The sequence below is a fragment of the Heliangelus exortis genome, chromosome 1 (assembly GCF_036169615.1).
Source record: "Heliangelus exortis chromosome 1, bHelExo1.hap1, whole genome shotgun sequence".
NCBI lineage: Eukaryota > Metazoa > Chordata > Aves > Apodiformes > Trochilidae > Heliangelus > Heliangelus exortis.
Genome location: NC_092422.1, coordinates 17884349 through 17904624, shown reverse-complemented (window position 1 = coordinate 17904624; position 20276 = coordinate 17884349). Strand labels below are relative to the sequence as shown.

The window sequence follows — 20276 nt, the reverse complement described above, 5'->3', positions numbered from 1 at the left end:
TGAGGAGGAGGTTACTTTAATCTTTGGTGCTTTTGTAGTTGTGGATGTTGCTGACACCAGTTTGGCCTCGGAACATGGGGGCTGCAGCCCCTGCTATGGCTGCTCTGAGGGCAACAGCACTATTCTCAAACACCCTGGATGGAAAAAACAGCATGTCCCCTCACTGCATCATTGCCTGGAAAAGGTGTCCTTAATATTGTCTTCTATGTTTCCTGTGCAGACAAATCCTTTCCCTGTCTGCTTCCTGGATTAATGTGATCCCCTTCTTGAACATGACACAGAAGTCTGAGAAAGGGATGATCATGCTTTGGTGGGAATGTTTCCATGAATAAATGTTAACAGATTAGGTTGATATTTCAGTATCTTCTTCCAAATATCTGTTCTTTTCTCTTCCCATGGAGGAATAATATTAAAAGACTCATGCTTTTTTTCTAAAGTAGAAAATTCCATAAGATCTGATTGCATATACCAAACTACACATATTTTATACACAACTCACTGGCTATGTTGCTCTTAAGCTTGCCGTAGATCTCTAGGGGTTTCCAGTCTGTGGGAGACACCGTTCCTATTGAAAATTGTAGCTGGATCCCACACACCTGGAACAGATATTTGATTCTCTGTTTTCTGCCCCAGAATGATGGGTCTTAACATAAAGAATCTCCTCATTTCTGTGGCATTTCACACTGAGTCTTTAATGGCAACAGAGCTATTGATAAATAATTCCTCTCTTGTCAGCCACAGCAAGTCATGTTTTATTTGGTTTTGTTCTGGGGCTCACAGAGCTCCACAGAAGGTTTATGAGAGCACTTCCATACCCTTCACAGCAAAGCCTGATGCTGTGTAAGCCATTATATGTTTCCTGCCTTCAGAAGTATCATCACAAAGAGTCAAGCAAAGCTCTTCTCCAAGTCATCGTTCCATGTGGCAAGCCTTGTCAAGCACAAAGCAGACTCAGCACCTAGGGAGAACCCAGCTACGTTGCAGAAATATCTTTTGTTGTTCATAGCAGGCCAGAAAACACAATTCTGTAACTTCTCTTTCTTCCTTTTTTTTTTTTTTTTTTTTTTTTTTTTTTTCCTGAGTGGCCACTTATGACCAAAATATTCTAGCTGTGATAAATTACCTCCAACATTTTGAATACTGCAATATAAACCCGAATTATTTTCTGAATGATATGTCATATATATTGCAGTATCAATTACCTCAATGCTTTTTAAAGAAAGGAAATGTCCATCACTGGGAATTTACAGTATGTGAAGTTTGAGTCGAGAATGAATTCTGACAGCTTGGTTACCATAAGCTCCTCAGAGACAGTGCTTAGTGGAAACATTGACATAATCTTAATGATAGTGGTGGGAATAATGCCAGTAAGACAGAGTGTCCTGTAGGCATAATGTAAGACATAATCACTTTGGCTACTCAGATCACAAGTTTTGAAAGAAAAGTTGATAGAAAAATTGTGCACATCTATTCCTTGGACCAAAAAAGAATGATTTCTGTATGTACTGGTGACTGTTATCAGCTGTATTACATTCCTGTTTGGACAGGGGAAAAGGTTCTGAGGAAATTTAAAGGACATTTTGTTGCAGATCTATGAAGTCCTGCTGCAGGGCAAAGGAGGCACCTTGGGGCTGTGGATGAGTGATCACCAGGGCAAGGGCAGAGGTGCCCCCGGCAGCCAGGGTGCCCGTGGGAAGAAGCCGGTGCTGTTACACTGCTCCCTGTCCCTACCACAGCACTGCCCTTGCTGTCTCTGTCACTTCCCTCAGCAGGGCTGGTCACAATGAGCTCTCCAAAGATTTATTACAATGAAATAGGTTAACAAAGACTTTGTACTTACATTGTTTGCAATAATCTCACTCTTCTTGCCTGGAACGGGTAAGGAAGTGTTCACACAAGTGGCTGTGTTGGCACATCAGTGGGACAAAGGGAATGGTGATAAAGGGCATCCTCTCACAGTGGTTCAGCTGGAGTCAGAAAAGGACATCTGTGCATAAGCTGCTGCCTTCAAATGATAAGCTGTACACTGTGACATTTGATGTGACAGAATGATAGATTTCAACATTTCGTATTTCTGTGAGCAGTGCTGAAAAATGAATGCAGCACTCTGAAATGAGACACTGAAAAATAAGTGCCTCAGACTGCTGGGGGGAAATTCTGGCAAATGAAGAAAGAGGAAGGAAAGAAATTGTTTTAAATAAGTGGATTGGGAAATAAAAATCTTAAGTTCATACTATTTCACAGTCAGCTTTACACTTTGTTACCCCTGTTATGGAGGTAAGAATAATTCAGATTAGTTTCTATAAAACTTCAGGTCACAGAAGAGCAAGAGAATGGCTCTTCTACACTTCTTAGATTCTATTTGTTCAAAATGAAGCAAGATAAAATATGCTCTGGTGTGTTATTTGGGCCTGAGGAATGAAAAGGCATAATAATTACCAGCTGATACACCAACTTGATGCAGCTGTTAAGATTTTTAAGACTTACCACTTCTGTTACTCTTAAAAAAGATATATCAAATTTTTCTATTAAATAAATAATAGAAAAAAGACACCATTACATGAAAGGAGGTGAAACTCTGAGATACAAGAATTGCAAAAATTATACTACTAGAGGTATGGGTAGATTCTCTACCTGTTAGGGATGAATTAATATCTAAGCATAGGTGTTCGAAAACATAAAAGTGAAACATTAAGAACTCAGAGTTCAGTATTCTTATGTACAAATTCTGATGTATAGACCAGGTCTTAAAATGCCACGAAAGTACAGCAGCAGCCTGTCTGCTGATCCCTTCTTTCAGACTTGGGTCTGGCTTCACCCAAGCCAATAAGGAGCTACTGATCCAACAAGCTTCAGCTAGTATCAGAAAGGAAATTCAGAAAGGATTTTACCAAAGACCAAAGATGAAATTATAAACTGCAGAAGTTATTAATTGGCTTTTGATTAGAAACCATGAAAACTTGTCAGAATAAGATTAATGAGTGTGCCTCCATCTTGGGCTGCAAATGAAGTGGGAATATTTGTGTTCATATAGTATGTAGTTCTTCTTTGAACTAAGGCCAGCAGATCCAAATGGTTTGGCATTTTTCATGACTTTATGTTTAGACAGCAGATGAAATATTTGGTCATCCATGGAGAAGTTCTCTTTCTGGTTGTACTCAGGAATGCCTGGATTTGGATCGACACTTTTTCATCCCCTATTCTTTGAGCTCTTTTTCCTAAGATGGTAATTTTGGGTGGTGTCAGTGGTGGAAGGCCACCAAGAATGGGCTCCATACCTGCCTCTGAGGCCACTGAAGTTTGTCCACCTCCTGCTCCCTGCAGGGTGTGAGTTGCACAGCTCCCTTACCTCAGCACACAGCGAGTGACAGCCAAACTATGGAAAGTGCTACAGTTTCTGCAGTCCCAGTTTCTTGTTGGGACTACATCCCTGCCATTAAGATGAAGGATTGTGAGTGACTTTACTGAAGACTGTCTGGCAGAGATAATAGCTGGAATAAGGTATTTGAGAGCAGCTGGTCCTTGGTAGGTTTGAAAAATGTCAGGTGCTAGTGTTATGGGTCCTACCTGTGTGACTGATGGAGCACGAGCGAGGCTGAGGGGACACTGCTGCAATGTGGGAAATACTATTTTGTGCATGTTGTTTCCTGGCCCAGCCAGGAGCAAAGCCAGCACTATGGCAAACAGAAATGCAGTCTTTTACTAATACCATGAAGAAAGAATCATGGAAAAGATGAATTGTGCTTTCCTGTCTGTAAAAATGCAAATTTAACCCCAAACTAACTTTTTTTACTTCAAACTATAAACAAGCCCTCTGACTTCTTGGGGAGGAGTCTTCAGAACACCACGCTTTCTGCTTGATGGATGCAACCTTCACTTGCTGGAGTGCCATAGCAGAACTGGGGTGAGACAGGAATGGCACAGGAATCATGGCTGTGGCACAGGAATCATGGCTGTGGCACAGGAATCATGGCTGTGGCAGGTTCCCGGGGAGTTTGCTGAGTGGCACCAAAGCAAACGCCTGTCCTGCTGCACCAGGGTCGCCACAGGGGACAAGCTGGGACATTGAACTCCCCTCACTGGATACACCGTTCAGCTCCTGCCCTGTCCTCATTCAAGCACATAACACATTTCTCCCCTGAATTATTTTGCATTTCCTTAAAGGGTCCTGGAAATATCAGCAACACAAAGCTCAAAGGAAAAACTGCTGGAATTTGGTCCTGCTGAAGGCAAGGTAACAATATGAAGGATGTGAGGTAAGGTATTATTTCATTGTGCTTTACTAGCCCTTGTAATTTACATCTCATCTCTTTCAAGGCCATTGCTGTTAATATTTCCTTCTTCTAAGAATAGAGCTCAAAGGTATTTTGAGAATTCTAGCTGTCGTGCAATTAATAGTGTAATACTTTGTTCTGAGTAAAAAGATTTGCTTGTTTTGAGCAATGGCAGTATTTTGCATGTAAAAAAAACGGGAATGGGGAATGTTTTATTGCCAGCACTTTTTCTTACAGGGAGATGAATCACTTACATTCTTGGCAGCCAAGCTCAAAATCACAAGAATGCTCAGTTTGATCAACTTCCTTCAAAACACTAAGCTCAAATTAAGAGGAAAATAGAGAGAAAGAAACTTGAATAGGCTTGGATGTGGAAGACATTACAAGATGGACATCCAGGCAGGAAGACAATAAATCTAGCATACAAATTGTTTTGCCCAAAGCAAGTTGCTGGGTTGCTGTTACAGAAGGGTCCAGCCTCAATTAAGAGAATACTGGAAGGGAAAAAAACCAAACCAAAACAAAAAAACAAACAAAGAGGAAAAGAGCCAGAGGAAAGAATGAAAACCCTGCTGATCTGGCAGACATGGCGGATGTTGTGTCAAACATGAATTTATTTGCTAACAAAACAATGTGGATTTTCAAGAAAAATTACCACCCTTCCCTTCAGAATGGAAGATTGTGCTGCAAAACAGAGTAAGAGAATACAGTTAATTTATTTGTAAGGAAACTGCCTGTGTTCAGGCTGTGGTTTCACACTGAGGGTCGTGGGGAGGTTTCTTTGGCAGCAGCATAGGGTGAAGCAAGCCATCCCCTAGCTGCAGCTCTCCACCCATGCAGTGGATGCCACTGAGGAAGGCACTGCAATGAAAATTGTCCCTTTAATTTTTATTCTAATGGATTATTTCTCAGTTGGATAGGTTCCCTCGGCTGGTCCACCAAACAGCCACCCATGGCCCTGAACAACATATCCAAGTAGTAGTAGAGATGGCACGGGGAAGGGGATGTGACAGAGTGGGAATACTGAAGCTGGCCAGGCATGCCTGCAGCTGCTCTGCCACCTTGGCCACAGTAATCAGCACAGCATCAGCCTGTGGCACATTTCTCCCTGCTGCTCACTTCAGCTCAGAGACAGTCAGGTGGCAGCTTCAGCCAGACTAGCACAACTTGTAGGCTGAAGTAAAAACAACCAAGTGATACCCAAAACATTATCTAGTGAGGCATTCCCCTTTTTGTAGGTCAGTTTCTAGGCCACCCTGTGATCATGCAAACAGCTGTACTTTGGTAGAAAAGCACTGTGAGGAGTGGTGAAAGACAAGGAGGAAAACACTGCTCTCCAAAATTACATGTTCTTTCCGTGCACCTCACTTGGGAGCTTTTGATTTCCCCCTGCTCTTTATCTCACCTGTGGTGCAGCACTGGGGCTGCAGCAGATATGGGGCAGCAGCACCTCAGGGTGCCTGAGATAAGAATCAGTGTGTCACACCCTGCAGCCAGCACAGGGCTGCTGTGCTTCTGTACAGGCTGTCCCCTCAAAATATATGCTCACTTAGTGAGCCTAGTATGGGGGAAAAAAAAATAAGTAGGGGAAGAATGAAAAAGTAGAGGCCCAGGAAGTATGAGCCAAGCCACAAAGGATGAGTGTGACCAGAAGCGGGATCCAGGATACTGCAGTGATGTTGATGTCTAATACTCTGGGTATCACAGAGGTACCACTGTGTGCCTTGTTGCCTGCTTGTGTCATGTTCTGCAGTGCCCACGCAGTAGATCCAGTACTTCCTCTCTGACTGTGCAGGGTTGTTGCTTATATGTAGCCAATCCCATGCTTTTGGAACACCACAGAATCATAGAATCATTAAGGTTGGAAAAGACCTTCAAAATTATCAAGTCCAACCGTAATTCAGCTACCACAAACACTAAACTGTATCCTGAAGTGCCACATCTAAACACTTCTTGAATGTCTCCAGGGATGGCAACTCCACCACCTCCCTGGGCAGACCATTTGTGTATGCATCGAGCAATCACATCTCATCCATGGAATAAGACCTGTGCTTCCTGATCACATTTCCTGCACACAGATTGTACAATAGGTCAGCACAGATTCTGAGGATTTGTCCAGGTTTTCCACCTGTGTAGTGACTCTGGTACAGAAAATCCTCAACAATCTGTGCAGGCAATTTTTGGAAATAGAAAAAGAAAGCACCTATCAAAAGGGGACACAGTGTAGCCTCAAGTCAGGGACTCCAACATGACATGAAGCACTATACCAAGCTGCCATGGAGAAATGTGTAGAATTCTTGCACTGTAGTTTTTAAGACTAGACAAAAATCTGCCATAGTGAAGAGGAACAGCAAGGCTAGATCCTTCCCAGCCTTACATTCCTGTCATTCCCTGTATTTCCTCCCCAGCAAGAAGAATGGCAAGAACAGTCTCTTCTCCTCTCTGCAACCTGAGCTCTCTTTCTCCAGCCTCCCCTGAGACCAGCACAGAACCCAGGACAGACACTGCTCCCAATGTAACAGGTCTGGGCACTGAGAAAAGGGTGATTTGCACGCAATGCAGTTGGGTAGTTGTGCATCAGAGAAATTGTGGTGGCCGTGGTGTTCTCTCATAGCAATGCTGAACAAGATGGAAAAGTGGTGAAGGTTTTTTTTTGGGGGTTTAAAATAAGCAGCACAAGAGCCAGTTTTTGTTTTGGGGAAAAGGAAAGCAGTTGCTGTCAAAACGTTTCACTAAGTTGGCAAAACTGCCAAGCTGGCCCTGCCTGCAGCATTCATCAACTTCAAAGGACTTATCTTGAATAAGGATTAGCAGGAACCCGATTTCAGCTTCCTACATGGATTCAGCTGAGGTTAAATGATATGCAAGGCTGTACCCCAGGGGTGTGTGTTCCTTCTGATGCCAGCTGAGCTGCTGACACCTCTGCCTGTACGTTTGTTGGGTCAGACCTGCTTCAGGAGCACACACCCAGAGAGAGCTCAGTTTTGACCCAGCACCAGGAAGAGTGGGTCACAGACAGCTGGCCACTTCAGGAGTGCAGCTCTGCAGTGGGAATGCTGTGAAACAAATGGTCAGGCCCCACTCCAGCGGTGATCCGGCTGCTCAGGAGGGGTGTGTGGCTCTCAAACAGGATGCAGGCTGAATAACCCTCCATTCCTGAAGAGGGTGGTCCCCGAAGGTCAGGGCTGCCTTCAATGGTGTGGCAATGTGAGAGGAAACTGCCTCAGAGGGTGCTCTCATAATGGTCAGACTATGAATAAATTTAGCCTGTTGTACTCTGGATTCCCAATTGTTAGCCGTCAAAAATGTGAATAGGAGAATAAGGTTCAGGAAAGAACAATTCTCCAGCTGAACTTTCATTCCAGGGTGAATAGGGTCCTCCTTCCCCCACCCTGCTTTGATTTCAGACAAAAGGCTTTGCATCCCATGCAGGAGTTCTCTTTGCTGCTTGGGAGGAACATCCTGGAGGATGGTTGGTGATGTGAACCTGGTAGGCCCCATCTCACAGAATCACAGAATACCTGAGGTTGGATGAGACCTCTTGAGGTGATCTAGTGCAAACCCCTGCTCAGACAGGGCCAGCTAAAGCAGATTGCCCAGGACTGTGTCTGGTCAGGTTTTGTGTATCTCCACAGATGGAGGCTTCACAGCCTGCCTGGACAACCTGGTCTAGCTCTGAACAGACAGGCAATGACCAGAGACCTGATGTTAGTATAGATCATTCTGGCACTTTTCCCCTTCATGGTAAATTAATAAATAAAGGTATAACCTCAATAAATGTCCTTGATATTCACTCAGACTCTGGTTCCGGTGAGGCTGAGCATAACATTGTGGGACAAAACTGACCCCTACTTTACCCAGCTGGATAATTATGAAAAAAACCCCAAAGAGATGGTTGGTTGCTATGTAGGATTAACACCAGGATGCCCCACGGGAACGTTTCTGACTTCATACAGAGGTGACCATTACTCCAGTCAGTGCTCTGCTAATTTAGTGGAAGGAAGGCCAATAGTCTCTGGCCCTGTTACAACAACAAATCCAGAAAAACGATGGAGATTTTTCATGCTTTGAGACACAAAGAATTCTCTGGAAATATTTTTCCCTTGAGCTCTAGAAGGTGAGGAGACAGACACGGTCGTGCTTTCTGTTCCCTTGCTTTCCAGCCAGCACTTTGCTCTGACCGTCACTGTTACCAGGGCATCTTCTCAGTTCTGGCAGGAGATCTTATCTGAGATCTTAGTTGAGGCACATTTAGGCTATCCAAGGCAGTTTTATATTGCTCAAGCTAAAGTCATTGAAATGTTTTAATTAACGAGCAAACACAGTCTGTCGCTTTCCTTTGTGTGACGCACAGAAATCTGTCTGCTTCCTCCCCAGCTACAGTACAGCATGTCTAAGCCACTGGCTACTGTAATTATGATGGGGTAAGCATTTATATGGTACTACAAAGGTGAACTGTGTGCTTTGCAAATACAAAACCACTAATCTCATTTCCAAAGAATTCAGAGTCAACACATGGTGAAGAAAAAACTCGAGGCAGTTGTCCTGATGAAAAAAGTAGAGCTTGCGGAGGCAGAGAATCACCAGGGCAGGAGGTCTGAAGGACCAGTCTGGAGAGGGGCAGTTCTGGGGCTAAAAGACTAGATGCTCCTCAAAAACACTGAGGTTTCTTTTCTAATCTGTCATGGACCTTATAGGTCACCTTTAGGAGTCACAAAACCTCTGCACAAATTCTCCTCCCTGTAAAACTGGTATTACTTCAACTTATGCAGCTACCAAAATAAAGGCAGGATACAGAGCAGAGGAGGGAGGTGACAGGAGGTTTTGAGGCAGGAGGGCACTGGGAGGCATGCAGGAAGCAAAAGAGGAAACAGGGGGAAAGGATAGAAAGCCTTTGAAGAGTGAGGAGGTAGGGAGCCAATGACAAGATGAAGAGACAAGACAGTATCATTCAGGTGTGAGGGAGGAGACTGCAGATCAGTGACCTTTTGGTTAGGCTAAAGGGAGTAAAGGAGAGCCTCAAGAGTAGCTGTCACTGAATTATGATAACTGAAGCAAGTAATGGCCAAAGCACAGAGAAGAATTGTAGTCATGGTGACAGAAAAGTAAGGACCACCTAAAGAAGGTACTGAGTCACTAACTAAATCCTTCAGATTAGGCTTTAATGAGAAACAAAATGAAAAAGAAAAAGACTCTCCTATACCTCAAAAAACCACAGAGGAAGTACTGGAGAGAACTGATACTTTTATATTGAAAAAAAATATTTGATCCAGAATGAGTATGTAATATCAGCAATGACTTCAAAAGAAACTTTAAAACCCTCAATGATATGAAGTTGCACAGTCATGGAGAGAACATAAAATCATTTCCTGATTAGAAAGGTGCAGATAGACACGATTGGGTGTGTGGGAGGGAAAGGTGGAATGCTCTGCAGTGCCATGCTTCAGGAGCCACCAGGCAAACAACTCCAGCTGCACCAGTACTGCCATTTGGTGTCACCTACTCTGGGCACACACCGCCTCTCATATTCTGAGAAGAGGATTTACTGTGATGTTTCAAATGGACACGAAGTGAAGAACAGCAAAACTGTGAAATTTCAAGTGGCCAGGAAAACACTCATTGCACACAAACACGGTCTTTGCTTGCATTTCTGAACATTACACAAGGCTTCTTAAAAAGTAACTTCTAAATTTGCATACCCATATCACTGTGTACACAGGGGATGGCTAAACAGATCTGGTGTGCATAGAAGTTCATCTCATAGCTTGAGCCTGCCCTTTTGCTAGGTACACACCAAGGGTTTGGTATCGCTCAGACCATCAGAGCATTTGGAGTTACATGTGAGTATATGATGAAAGAGCACTTAGACTGATTTCACTAGGCTCAAGAGAGTAAAAGGTGCATGGAGAGAGCTGTAAGTAAATCACAATACCTGTAACAAGAAATGGCCAGGGCACAGAGATTTGTAGTCATGGTGACAGAAAAGCAAGGACCAGTTGAGGTGGTTTTCGTGCCTCATGAGATGCCGCTTTAAAATAATTTGTTGTGACTTCTGTGTCTCCATTCACTTTGATTTACAGTATATTAATATCTCCATTCATGTGTTTATCACACGCCAAGACTTACAGAAGACTTTACTCATTTAAGTTATAGATTCAGAATGGTGACTCACCTTATAACTGAATTCTGATTTCAATTATTTGCAAATCACAGAATATCCAACCTGCAGTTTTAGTGACTGGTGATAAATAAAAGCCACCCTTGACATTCAGTGCCTTTTTTCTTTAAGCACAGAGTTGAGTTTTTATGAGCTCTAGCACAGTATGCAAAGGTAACTAACATACAACAGAGACTGAAAGAAAATAGCTTAAAAATTGAAAGTATGTGTAGGACTGCTGTGGAGCTTTTCAGACAAGCAAGTGTGTATTCTTGAAGTGAGCTAAAAGCAGCAGCTGGTGTGGGAAGAAAGTTCAAAATAGATGTAGGTTGAAAGACTCTGTGGAACACCAGGAGACACGCAGAGATAATGGTAGTCATCACACAGGAAGATGTGGTGGCAAAGCATTTTTGGAGTAGGAAGCCTTTCCATTTGGATGTTTCTGTTTTTATACTACATTGCTCAGTGATAATATACTAGTGGAACATTAGGAACAGCTGGAGACTTTTCACTGTGTCCTGTGCAGAAATCTCTCATGGTTTTCCCCTAACAACCTTTCTGGGGATGTAATCCTGAACCCGATTTCCATAAAACTTTGTCTTTTGGACATGTGGCACATGGACATGTGGCACATATGGATCAAGTCCCAACATGAAAATTTGTTTCTCTTGCAAGAGCAAGGCAATAGCTAACCCCCATCCTTCCATCCTGCTTGTGATTAGGCCGACTGCTCTGTAGGATTCAAGCCAAGTTATTTTAGTCATGCAAGACATTCACCTCACAGACAATAGTAAATACCTTCTCTTAGTTTTCTGGTGTCCTTCTTTGCTGATAAGGGTATGTAAACAAGCACAAAGCACACAGAATCTCAGCTACCAGAGTACACAGAGACGTGACTGAAGTTTTCCTCTACGTAGTATATTTCTCTCTCCCTCAAGAAAATATGTGAGGTTTGTTGACTGGAGCTTCTTGTGCTGCTTTGAGATGCCTTGCCAAGTTTTATGTTATCCCACTTCCTTCCTGCAGGCAATCCAAACAGCAGAGGCTTCCCTGGAGCCCTGCACCACACAACTGCACCACACAACTGCTCAGTTCTCAGGCCCTCTCTTACAGTGCCAGAAAAGTGGTGACTGAGTGCTGGGCTCAGCAGGTGCTCTGAGAATGTGTCACTGCTGTGGGCAGACCTTGAGCAGGAGAGTGCTGAGACCCCGCCATGCCCTGAGCTCAGGAGATGTCGTGAGCCTCTCCCTGCTGCACCATCGGGCTGCTCAGTGCCGTCTTGCAGATATGGCAGGGATGCCAACATCAGGCCAGCTCAGTTGGCTGAGTCACCATGAAAAGCCAGTTTGTTTAGGAAAATGAGAGGCAGCAATACTGGAAATACACTGGAAAATTACTGCGTATCAAAGAGGCTAAGCAGCAAGGATCTGAATTTCTGCAGACTACCTAGGGCAAGACCTAAGTCTAACAGGTTTCCCCTACAGCTTTGTGTCTGGGTAACAGCCTGGAATAGAGAAATTGAATGCCCCCTCTGAGTCTTCATGTTTTGCATCCTTTTTAATTTTTCTTTTTTTTTTTTTTTTACTGACAGTATAATCCAGGTGCTGATCATGATTCAGGGGATGAGGATTCTGGTCATGGTTTTGCCATTGAATTGCTGTACTCCTTGTGTATATTCATGCAGCCTAACTGTGTTTCTCTGTTCAGTTTCTCTGCCCATCTTATCTGCAGCTTATCTGTAATCTCTGCTCAGAAGAGATGGTCTCTTATTAATTTTTTTTTTAATTTTTATTGAGAGCAATTGGAGCCTTTCAGTGCACCATCAAATATAGCAAGATTAACTGATACTTGCCCCATGCTTGTCTGGAATGTTCTCATTTAGTAGCTGTTCCACACGTGCAGTTGTGTTGTGTTAACACAGCTTCACATCTGTTTCTTCTTTTAATTTATGGGCACTTCTGTCACTTACATCCCACACTCCAATACAAAAGCAGACATTTTGGAAACAGAGGTCCAAGTAGGTTTTTTTTTTAGATGCTCTCCACATCTGTGTATAGCTGATGTCTATCCCTGTTTCCACTGTGATCTCATTCGATGTCTCTAGAAAAGATGCATGTACATAGTTCAATCTCCTACAGTATGATTTCCATGTTTTATATTGACTCACTGCTTTTTCCTTGTGTATTACTGATGTCAATCTGTGATCTGTCTAGTTCTCTTCCTCTGCACTATGTGTCTTCTTCTTATCCATGCCTGTACTTCCTTGCCCATCTGTACTGCTATTTTAATTGTCTTTGAATACATGTAAATAGTAATTCTGAACACATGCCAGTGCCCATTTTTCTATCCCATCCCTTCCTTTACTCTATTCCCTGTCCAGTTTTCTCTCTAAATGTAATAAGATCCATTTTTTTGCCTTTATTTTTTTTCCTTTTGAGTTGATTTAGTCATAATAACAAGACTTACAGGCAAAGATCCAAGTCCTGTTGAGAGATCTGATCCAAAGCTCATTACCATGGTCACTATTTTTTTTGTAATCTTCAACTACACTTCTCTGCTTTTAAAGGCTCTGGCAAATCCAATAACATTTCAGAAAAGGAATGATTTCCTATGAGTCTCACCTCTAGTGCAAACCACACAGTGTGTCGGGAACACATAATGTGTTCAAATTATATCTAATCTGACACTTTCTTGTCCTTCTCTGAAGTGTCATTTTTTCCTTATATTGCTTCTGATGAAGCAGCCTATTAAAAATGCTAACTTCTGACTCAATTCTACCCTTTTGCTGGGTTTTTATGTTTGTGAGCTGGTTATAGCCTGTCTAGTTTTGCTTTCCCAGAATACTAGACTGACAGTGTTGCTGTTGGAATCCTTTGTTAGAATATTTATTTTCTCTATCCTTCTTGTCCTTCCTTACGGTAAGCTTCTGACCTGTGGACACCTTGAGGCTTTCTGAAATGTTTTGGGGGATTTTTGTTGTTTAGTTTTTTTTCCTCAGAGAAGGGTTAGAAGGTAAAACGCCTGTGGCTGAGCCTCATTTGCAACCAAAAGGACGCAGGTTCCTAACTATCCCTGAGGATGTGAGTTGTGTGCAGCCCCCAGCCCCCACCTGTGACTGCTGCATCCCTATGACATTTGTCTCACTGTTAGCAGTTATCTATCAGGTTTCTCTGGTGAGATGTCAAGTAGGAACCTTTCTGGTGGTGCTTTGAGGGAATGTGATCTTTTTAACTTTAATGACCAGGCATTAATTGCAAGTAAGTAACTAACTGAAAGTACCCATTTTCAATAAAGTTTTGTTCACTGCTCTTCAGGGCTTCATTTGAGTAGACTGCCGTCTCTGGCACATGAGTAAGTTTTGACTCTTCTTCCAGGGTCTTTCCTAAAAAATCTGACTTCCCCTATGTATGTGCTACTCAATAGACAAAGCATGTGTCAGTGTATACTGACATTATAACATTTCTATATTATCAGTGAAATTTATCAGAGACACCATTTTTCTACTTTCCAGATTTTCCATAAACCAACTGTATCAGAGGAAAGAGATCTCTTTTCCTTCACTCAAGGTTGGTAGCAGAAAACAACAAAACATTGGATTCAGGTTAACTGTTGAAGCATAGTAATATATGTGTGATTTAACTTGCTTCATTTGATTGCATTTGATAAACTTGCTTCAGAAATATGTGTTGTTTATTGTAGAGATGACAATACAAATTCCTTAGCAGCCAACAGTTTTTAAATTGATAGAGCAGTCTAATGCAAAATGCAAATTTGATAGATGCTTTAAAAATACATATGATTTTTTTGTGGGAAGAGCTACACAGGACTTCAGTCCCAGGCCTTCTAAATAAGTACAGTAAATTTAGAAAAGAACAGAGAAAAGAACATAGCTTTCTTTTAAATAAATGCTAAATTATGTCACTGGGCAATTTAACATAATGATAGCTCACAGAAGGAGCTATTAACCCAAAGAGTTCCTAGTCTTTCCAAGATGTGGGGATCATTCCTCTCTCCTTACAGACAGGCAATCTGAGGTGGAGAAGTGAAATGATCTGCTGACAGTCCCAAAGTGGGACAGGGAGTGGAGTAAAACTGATCCATGCAATGCTATCCATGCTAGCCCAACAGACCTGGCTACCAAACCCTCTCCCAAATCAACTTGAGTTGTTTTAGCAGAGTTTCACTCTTCTGATGCCTCAGATGGTTTCTGATGGTTACCAAATGCCCTTGCACTTGTGTGTATGTGTCTGGGCAGAGCAGGGGGCCTTCTGTTGTCTCCATAGGCTACACATTCCTCCCCATGAGCCCTTTTCTCATCCTCTAGTCCCCTAGGAGTTTCTTAGTTCCAAACCCTCCCCTTTGTACCAGTGGCTCTAGGAATTTCTTTGGGTTTTGTTTGTTTGTTTTTATTCTCCAGAAAACTGAAGAAGAAAAGTGCCTCATTTGTTCCCTCGGGGTAGGGGTTGCTCACAGCTCCCTCCATTTGTTTTCTCCTCCCACAGACTTTTTGGGAAGCTCCCCTTGTCCTTGCCTATTTCAGAGTCCCTCTTTCTGTAACAAGCCAAAGGCTTTGAATGTGCATGTGTTCCTCCCACACCTTTTCTTTCTGCCTGGAGGGTGAATCATTCAGGGTGTCTGTGGCAGGAAGGGCAGAGCTGTGGTGGGGGTATTGTTGTGCTGGGAGATGCTAACAGCTGCTGTGTCAGGCCTTTGATGAAAAGATAATTACAGCCCAGATTAATGGTTGCTAGATGCCCTCACCAGATGCCAGGGCTTCATGTATCCTGCATTACACCCTTCTCACTTTCTCCAGGATTGGATGCCTACAACATTTCCTAAAATTCAGGAATCTGTTGGGTGTGATGTTCAAAAGCCATCTGAACAGCATCTGAAAGAAGTGATGACACCAAGTTGATCACAGGGACTTGAAAATTTGGCTGATTCATTCCCAAATGGAGAGCACAACTGGCTTGGGCTGGTGAAATTCCATACAAAGCCACGACATTCCTGCAGTCCTCTTGGGCGATTCCTGGGCTCCAGCTGCAGTCAATGATTGATATGAAGTGTGGGGCTGAGGACAGAGTACATAGGAACATGGGTCCTTGTGAAATTCTGAGATTTGAACCTTCTGTGTGAGGGCTGTAAAGGCAGTCTGAGCATCCAGAATGCTTTATCCAGTTAATGTGAGCCTGGGTCCATGTTTTCTCTGCAAAGCTGAGGCAGATTCAAAGTCAGGTCCCATTCCACCTGCTCTGTGGTCAAATGCATTTTTCAAGAACCTTTTCATATGTTCACTACGCCTTTCCATCCCCAAGAGAATGCTGTGATAAATCTCATATACACAGTTCTGACAACAACAACAAACTCCCCATATATAAATCATAATTAGAATTTGTTTAGAGCTTATTTTTTTCACCCACTCAATTACTGAAGCAATCAGCCAAACTTTGGCTGCTAGAAATGCAATTTTGCACCAAAGTTAAGCATACACATTACACTGACACATAGGTTGTGTTGTCTGTACTGTGCTGGAGGACTCAGAACTCCTGTTTGTAACTCATTTTGCATTGGTGATTTGGGAAAAATTGCTCCCCAGTATCATTCTGTAAAGAAAATCAATATATTTAAACAGAAGCATTACAGTGATGCTTACCTAGGTCTTTTTTCCTTGCACATCATTCATTTTGTGTCACAGTGGTTTGTTCTAGACATGTTGTCCTGAAGGATGTTAATGTCAGCAAATTCTTTGTGTTTATGCTCATACATGTGTATGATCACATGCTGACAGTAATTTCATGTGTACGTTGTTCTCTTAGAAAAACAGACTAGCAGAGAACTAGACATTCCTGATGATATTCTTGCTTTAACTTTCTTTTTCAGAAGAATGGGTTCAAGCTTTTGTTGGCTACCAGTACTATGTAAAGAAAAAATTGATCCATCTGTTGCTTGTTCACTACAAGTATTTTTAACAGCACAATTTGGTAATTGGCTCCAAATACAATAGTTTAGAAAGACTGTCAGTGCGGCCCGGCTAATGGTGAAGCAAGATTACAAGGAGAGCATGGTGCAACTCACAGCATTAGAGGGGAGTGAGGGGATGGAGCTGCATAGAGCTCCCTCTTTCCTCACTGTCTCAGGTGAGTGGAAGGACAAAGAACATGAAATGATGGAGCAGTGGTCCCTATCACCTTAACCACCCACCAGGGCAGAGAGCTGCCCAGGCAAGTCAGGACGTGAGCAGTGTAAGCATCATAGATCCAGCAGAGTCGCTCGCTGAAGCAGAGCTGTGAATAAACACACTGACCGTTACTCATGGTAGATCATTATCTCAGGGTATAGTCTTGTACTGAAAAATTGTACTGTTCTTTTTATGTAGCATCTTTCCTTCTGGAGATACCTTCCAGCATAGAAGAAAGTTGTGAAGAAAGACTTGACTGATGCACAGACTCCAGAAACTTACAGAAGTCAAATAATACTTCAACTGAGTTGTTGTATCACGATACAAGCCAACTGAAATACATTTCCTTAGCATTTTTGAGAAATGCAATTCATAATAACTTGGGTTTGTAAAGCTAAGAGCAGAAAGAGTCTAAAGACTCCTCATCACATAAAAGAAAGTCTCCTCATCACAGAATCATAGAATGGTCCAGGTTGAAGGGGACCCCATTATGGGCCAGCTGAATATGATTTGACACGGTGATCTTAGAGGTCTTTTCCAACTGTGACAATTCTGTGATTCTGTGATGATGTGATGAGTGCTCCCTGCAGCCATCTCTCCTGTACCTGCTGCTCAGCTGGTGGGGATTCAAACTCAGTCAACTCTGTGCAAATGCATGAAATTCAGAAAGTGCAGCTGGCTGGAACTAGGAGGTGAAATAGTGCAGCTGAGTTTCATTCCCAGATGGACTGGAATGCAAAAGGAAAACAAACAGTTCCAAAGGAGGAAAATAAATCAAAAGATCTGTTTTACCTAGATTTAAGAATGTGGATGACAACCAAATCTTACAAAAGAGCATATTAGCACAGAGTAAGCAATTTTTATCTCAATGCTGTTCCTTTAAACCAGCCTGAACTTTGTTGGGAAAAGGTCTCAAGCCATTGAGCAATCTTTGGTTTGGGCAATCATGTTGCTATGCTCTATCTGTTAAGCACAGCAGTAATTCAGAAAATGAAGCCATGCTGCATCTGTCATATAATTTTCAATTTACTTCAGTTTTGCAGGTATTTGAAGATTGCAGACTACATTACTTGGCAATATTCTGCCAACAGTGGAATCTGCTCTGAAGCTTATAGGTTTCTTTATTTTCACAGAATTCGAGGTTTCCTCTCCCCTCTTGCAATATATTGCAGTCAATGACACTACTGAAATTCCAGCAGAAATTTATATACTGTAATGGGTCGCTCTCTGATGAGATGCTGAGCAATATCACCAGGCTGAATTTTTCTCATGAAATGTAGGATTCTATGGGCAGTAACTTCTCCCAAACCAGCATCGTTTATAAGCACTATTGACAGTTTGCACTGAGAGCATTAAAAAAAAAAAAAGATTATGGTAAACAACCTCAGAGAAATATCCTTAGATGGGACTGTTCATGAGTAGTATTACTTACAAAAATAGTCCCCATGGCTTGGAAAAGGCTGTAAATATAGTGCTCATCCTGGAAAGACAGCTATGCATAGACTTCTCTTTGTCCATGCTCTTGGTCCTGTTGAAGACACTGGGACTTCATTGTATGTTTAAAGATAGCCATATATCTTAAGTGCTTACAGGACTGATATTCTGTCTGCACAGCATCAAAAACCTTTCCCTGATAAACAGATCACCTCTACAGTAAGCACCTCCTCAGCTTTGCAACAGGATTTCAAGAACTCTGAAGTTTCATTTCAGGACTGCAGGCTTCTTCCATGTTAATGATCTGAACCATCTGGAGTAATTGGTCCTGTCCTGGAGTCCCCAGGACATGAAGGACATGGATCTGTTGGAATGAGTCCAGAGGAGGGCCCTGAGGATGATCAATGGGCTGGAGCACCTCTTCTATGAAGACAGGCTGGGAGAAATGGGGTTGTTCAGCCTGGAGAAGGCTCCAGGGAGAACTTAGAGTGGCCTTCCAGTACCAACAGGAGACCTACAGGAAAACTGAAGAGGAATATTTTGTAAGGTCATGTAGTGACAGGATGAGGAGTAATGGGCTTTAACATGAAAAGGTAGATTTAGATTAGATATTACAAATACATTCTTTAGGCTGGTGAGACACTAGCACAGGCTGCCAAGGGAGGCTGTGGATGCCCCACCCTGGAAGTGTTCAAGGCCAGGTTGGATGGGACTTTGAGCAACCTGGTCTAGTGGAAGGTGTCCATGCCCATGGTAGAAAGGTTGGGATAGGATGGCCTTTAAGGTCCCTTCCAACACAAACCATTCTATGATTATATGATATAGGAAAGCTTGCTCTCTTATTGTTTTTACCATGTGTTACTTTTCCCTGTTCATGGCTAGTCTGCATTTTTGTAATGCTGAGAGATCAGAGCCAGGCTCCCAGACCCAAACATTGCTGTATTCGTGTGTGTGTGGATTATTTCTCATTGATTATGATGACTTTATTAAAGAACACAGAGATAACTACATTAATAGCATTCCTACTCTCATGAAAAACAGACTCGGATCCAGGCAACTCTCTCCATAATGAGGTCAAACAAGAACGTTGCATCCAAAAATCCTTTCCAGCTTGAGCCTGCATTTTTCATCCAGATGTGAATTCCCTGACTGTCATCCTTTGCCATCTCATATCCCCAAACACAATAAAACACATGAAAAATATGTAAGCTCCCCTAAAAAAAAAACCAAAAAAACCAAAACCGAAGAACCCCAAAAGACATTGATATCCTTGCCACTTTGTGTGTTTATGTGCCGTTATGTTCAAGCCTGGAAGGAGTAGTAAAAAAAAAAATTATCAGTACAAAACTAATTTAAAATGAGTTTGAGGTGTCCGACAAGCGGACAGGCACCTCCACATCGCGTATCTCAGCCTCCTTCACCTCAGCAAGTGGAGGCAGGGCCATTCCCCCCTCACCACTTCTCCCCAAAGCCCGGCGGGGTGGTGGTGATGTGAAGTGTTTTTTGTGAGGGGAAAGGGTATCACACGCTGCCTCTAAACTAAGGGAAGGGCACCCTGAGGGGAGGGGAGGGCAGGACAGGGGAGGGGAACGGAGAGTCACCCCTCCGCACCCCTCAGGGTGCCAGGAGCCTTAACGGCCCTTCCCGCCCTGCCGCCATCAAGCCCCTCCCCCCGCTGGTATGCACCGGGAGGGGCGGGGGGTGGGGGGGGGAGTGGAATGACGCGGGCGCCGCGGGTCACGTGACGCGAATGGAATGCCAACAATGTAGCGAATGTCCCGACTGCGCCCCGCACTCGGCGCTCGGGACGGCCAAGGGGGAAGATGGAGACCGGACCGCGCCGTCGGGGCCGCCGCCGCCGTTGACTCGTTCTCTCACCGCCCCTCCCGTAGGCGAGCGGCGGCGCTGGGCGCCCCGACGAGGTGAGAGAAGGGGAGGGGTGGGGGGGTGGGGAGTTGTGGTTTCCCCTCAACATTGGGTGCGAACGCTTCCCCCCACCTCCCCCCCCCTCGCCCCCATCCCCCTCCAACCACCCTGCTCTGGGGGGAAAGTCGTGTGGAGGAGAAGGGGCGCGAAGACCGGTCCGTCCTAGAGGAGAGAGTAAAGAGTGAGCTTCCCGTGTTTGTGTGCGTCCCTCCCGGGGGCAGCCTCGGCGCCCTGCCCGCACCCTCCCGACATTTTCCGGACACCAGTGTGACAGCCCAGCCGAGGCGGGAGGCGGGGGGAGGTTGGA

At 43.5% G+C, this 20276-nt stretch overlaps 1 protein-coding gene across 2 annotated transcripts in view; it reads left to right on the top strand.

The window, feature by feature from the left end:
* Positions 1-19712: 19712 nt before the first annotated feature.
* Positions 19713-20276, top strand: part of LATS2 (large tumor suppressor kinase 2) — a 49716-nt gene continuing 49152 nt past the window's right edge. Inside the window, exon 1 of one of the 2 annotated variants that reach the window (XM_071735413.1) lies at positions 19713-19965. The gene's annotated coding sequence lies outside the window, so the exon portion shown is untranslated. The remainder of the gene's footprint in view (positions 19966-20276) is intronic. The other variant, XM_071735420.1, reaches the window with a different exon arrangement.